The sequence below is a fragment of the Chamaea fasciata genome, unplaced genomic scaffold, assembly GCF_029207755.1.
Source record: "Chamaea fasciata isolate MVZ Bird 193981 ecotype frontalis unplaced genomic scaffold, bChaFas1.0.hap1 SCAF_2, whole genome shotgun sequence".
In the NCBI taxonomy this organism is placed as follows: Eukaryota; Metazoa; Chordata; class Aves; order Passeriformes; family Sylviidae; genus Chamaea; species Chamaea fasciata.
This window is the reverse complement of record NW_027094087.1, coordinates 103,978,485-103,983,165: the sequence shown is the minus strand read 5'-3', so window position 1 is coordinate 103,983,165 and position 4,681 is coordinate 103,978,485. Positions and strand designations below refer to the sequence as shown.

At 39.1% G+C, this 4,681-nt stretch overlaps 1 long non-coding RNA gene across 1 annotated transcript; it reads right to left on the bottom strand.

Moving 5' to 3' along the window:
- Positions 1 to 387: 387 nt before the first annotated feature.
- LOC136286105 (uncharacterized) lies at positions 388 to 3,784 on the bottom strand. Its single transcript, XR_010719760.1, has 3 exons — positions 3,756 to 3,784; positions 3,379 to 3,643; positions 388 to 2,157 (listed from the first exon to the last, which is right to left on the bottom strand). It is a non-coding gene; the product is annotated as an uncharacterized lncRNA (long non-coding RNA).
- Positions 3,785 to 4,681: the final 897 nt, after the last annotated feature.

The following is a 4,681-nucleotide window of genomic DNA, read 5'->3' as shown; positions in this document are numbered from 1 at the left end:
AAAACCAGAAGGGATGGAGACATCATGGAATCATTAAGGTTGGAAAAGACCTTCAAGATTATTGAGTGCAAACTTTGGCCAAACACCTTCATGTCAACTAAACCATACCACTGTGCGTACGCATCCAGTCATTTCTTGAATACTTCCAGGAGTAGTAGTAGCTCTACCACTTCCCAGGCCAGCCCATGCCAATGCTTAACCAACCTTTCAGTGAAGAAATTCTTTCTGACGTCCAGCCTGAGCTCCTCTGGTCTATCTTGAGGTCATTTCCTCTTGTCCTATTATAGTTTCTGGGAAGAAGAGGCCGATTCCTTCCTTGCTGCTGTTACCCGCATTCAAAAGACAAAACTTGCAACAACGTTAGAGTGATAAGATAAAAAGGCGATTTTTAATGAAAGCTTTAAGGTGCACAAATATGTCTCTGCACATGCGTGATAAAGAATCTTTACAGTTTTTTTAAGGTTAATTAATTAGTATATCCAATAGAAGATCAGGTGCTGGCAGGTATTTCTAACAGAAGATCAGTTGCCCCAGTAACCCACCCTCGGGTCTGCCCCTTGGAGTTGGTCCAGGGGCTTCTTTGCTCTATTTTTTGTTATGTCTCTTAAGTTCTGGGGGAAAATAGATGTTCTTGCCAGGAATTCTCTTCTTAAGAACAAGGCTAAACTGAATTTCAAGAATGTGTTAGTAAGGGTTACCTTATTGTGAGAAAGGGCAGGGAAAGCACTAGAAACTATACAACTATATTTTAAAAATCTACAAGGCTATGAATATATGAAAAAAAAAAAAAAAAAAAAACACTAGAAAAGACATTTAGGCATCCCTATCACCACCTTTTGTTTAGTTGTAGAGAGCAATGAGGTCTTCCTTGAGACTCCTCACTCCAGGCTTAACACTCCCAGCTCCCTCAGCTGCTCCTCATAGTGAGAAGATTCTGACCTAAAGTAACTTTGGTAATATTTTTCTTTTAAATACCTTGTTTTTCTAAACTGGAAGCTGGTTATCTTACGTGCTTTGTCCTAAAATATATGGCATTGTTGACTAGCTTCCTGGCACTCCTCTCCACACTCTAACTGACCATTTTTCCCGCTGGGAATGAATTCCCATCAGGAACCAGCTGTCATCTGCGACAAGAAATGTGTGCATCTGCAGGGCATGGCCTTTTCATTTCCATTGGATTCTGAAACACATATTTTGAAGGGCTGTCCAAAAATCCTCTCCATTTCTCAGCAAAGTAATATACTCAACAGTCTCAATTTGCCTATCCCACGGCTCGCTGTTGGCATACACATTAAAATAAAATTGTGTTTCATACTGCTCTGTGTTCTATCTGGCTTTTCTGTTTACTCTCTCTCACACACACACAGAAGGAGCTTTGTTCACAAAAGAAAGCAGGATTCACACCTCTGGGTTTTCTTACTCTTGACCTTCTAAAGTATTTAACATTTGGCCTTTTGCAACCTGAGTAAATGCCTTTAAGCACCTTCACTGGAGCTTGGCCTTTCCTCTTTTCCTCATAACTAGTGCATGAGTAGGTCTGGTGTGGAAAGAGGGAAGAGAGTTCTTTGAACAGGAAGGTAATTCAGGCTCCACTGGGGAGACAGGAAAGGAGGAGGCATAGTCCAGGCTAACAGAGCCCAAAACTAGGAGCCAGAAGGGAGAACTCCAGAGCCATTTTCCCTACTTTCCTAAGGCAAAATGGTTGGCTTCTGTTTTTACTCTGCTTTCAGTAAATATGTCTCTCTGGCAAGTAATCTCCAACCAGTCTGGTCTTCGATTATTTCTAAAAAAAATCAGAACAAAGATAAAAAAGACCCTGCCACAATGTTGAAGTGAAATATATGGATGCAATGAAACTGAAGGGATTTAGTGCAATTTCTGATGTCTGTAAAACTCTAATTCAGGGCATTTTTCTGTAACATAGACTATAAAGGACAATTACAGGGAAAATCAGGTAGGGTCTAACAAGAAGTTAGAAAAAACAGAACTCAAAATAGCAGGAAAGTTGCTAACACAACAAATGTTAGTCAGGAAAAAAAAATTCCTACAGGATCCAAGCATTAGCTATTTCAATCCCTTCATATAAGCTTTTTATCTTCTTTATGAGATGGTAGCATATGCCTCAAACACCTGTGATCAGAAAGACTGTGGTGGCACCTGAAATTAAAGAAAGAAAAAAAAAAAGCAATTAGAAAGATTGGAGGGAGTTTTTATTAAAAACATGCTTGATTACAGAAAGGCTAAAGAATGAAAGAACAAAATATATTGTTTATTTTTAATGAGCTTTTTTTACGTAAGGCTAATCTTATGAGTAACATATAGATTCTCTTTTATTTGTAAGAAATGAGGAATTCAAAGAGCTTTGGGAGATGGGAATCAGAAGTGGTTCTGCTTTCAGGAAACACAAAGTAGAGAAAGACTAGAACTCTTGCACAGTTTTTGCTTGTTAAGTAGCTCCCAATAGCATATCCCTTAATCAGAGATATTGCTGCTTCTTTCAACTCAGACAGATTTTATAAAAAAATCTAAAATTCTGCTTGAAAACGGAAACCAATGGGCAAAATTAAAGTAGAGAAGGAACAATTCAGATATATTGCTTCAGCTATAAATTCGTGTTCTTGATATTTATACTATTGCACAGCTCATGATTAGCCTTGAAATTGGCACTTGAGGGATCTCACAAGCAATTATTCTCTGAATATTTCTAAAGACAAAGTGAGTATATATTCAGGAAAAATGCTTCTTACTACCCGTTAGCAAAACATTGTTCTTTCCCACAAAAATAGCAGCAAGCCATCTTTTTAGAAGCTGAGGATTACAGACATTTCCCATACAGGTAAAAACATTGGTAAAAATTTTTAGAGCATTATTTGTGCAAGATTTTCATTAGAGCGTGATTTATTCAAGTTTAAGACATTCTTGAAATGTTTTTGTATTAAAGTAGATGCTGCAGCTGGATTAGTAGATTGTATATTCTTGTTAGATTTTAAAAGCTTATATCCAGAAACTGTAGCTTTTCCTCAATGTCCCAAAAGCTGCATTTATTTACTGATGTGAATGGAAGATCACAAAAATCATAGAATCATAGAATGGTTTGGGTTGGAAAGGACCTTAAAGATAATTTCATACCAGCTCCCCTGCCATGGGGAGGCCAGGTTCTCAGAGCTCCATCCAGTGTGACCCTGAACACCTCCAGGGATGCAGCATCCAAAGCTTCTATGAGCAACCTGTGTCACTGTCTCAACAACTACACTGCAAAGAACTGACTTCCTCCAAATATGTAATCTAAACCTACTCTCTTTTAGGTTTAATCCACTCCCCTTCCTCTGTGATTACACGTTCTTGTAAAAATCCCTCTTTATCTTTTTCATAGTTTACCTTCAGGTCCTGTATGGCTGCCATTAGGTCACATTGAAGTCTTCTCTTTTCCAGGCTTCATTCTCTCAGCCTATCCTCATACAAGAGGTCTAAATATCTTGGTGACCCTCCTCTGGACTTGCTCCAATATGTTGATGTCTTGTGCTAAGGATTCCAGAGCTGGATGCAGTACTCTAAATGGGGTTTCAGCTGAAAGGAGGTGTAGTGGATGCCCTGGATGGATCCCAGGCACCCAGCAAATCCACTCTGTCATTCCCCTCCACAGCTGGACAGAGGAGAGAAAATATAACAAAGAATTCATGAGTTGAGATAGGGACTGGGAGAGATCACTCACTAAGCTTAAAAAATGAATAATATTGAACAATAAAACCTCTCACTTTTCTGAAGAGATGGTGTTGGGGGTTGGGTGGCAAATAAGTTTCATGGGGTGTAGCTCAGCTAGCTCAGTTTCTTATCAGTCCCTCCTGCACTGGAAAATGCCACATCCCAGCCCTGGTGGGCCACAGGTGTGTGCTCCAGGTGTTTTTATGAGTTTTCAGCTCAGAGCAGGGCTGAGAAGTTCCAAGAAAAAGAAAAGCCAGTCTTCTGGAGAACTTATCTGCCTTAGCTAGATAAAAACCTAAGTAAAAGCAAAGGAGAGCTCTCACTACTCTCTGCTGAAGACAGCACAGTCCATGAGAGAGAATGCAGGGCAGCAAGTGCAGGGTGTGCAAACAAACTGTGGTGCTGCTTTTCCCCACTTTGCTCTCAGAACCAGTCTGAAAGGTGCAGAACTTAACATCCAGCATAAACAGAACAGACAATCAGGGATACAAGCATCATAAAATCACCCCAGAACAGAAGTCACACTGAAATGCAGTACCCAAATTGCTGAAGTTTTGTGTACTTTGCTTTTTTATATTTTTGATGAAATGAGAAGGGTGATGGTACTCTTATATGAAGAGCAGGAATAGGCAATCTCATGAGATTACTAAATCAGAGAAAATGCCGTTATTGCAAGGCATGTGAACAACACTTCTTGAAGTCTGCACATTCTTTACTATCTCCAAAGGCTTCCTCCTTTGCATGGATCTCTATATTTTTAATCTAATATTACCTAGCTTAACAACAATTTTTCTCCCAATTCAATTATGGCATTGATCCATGTTGCAAATGGGCTAATGCAATGAAGCTTATTTTCACTGCAGGTTGCATGATGCTTTTACAGCTTTATCAGATTTTCTGTGCTTCTGCTTGTGCTTTAGTATTTGTTGTAAATGTTACAGATAAGTTTTGTTTTCATTAGAATAGCAATAATTTTAAA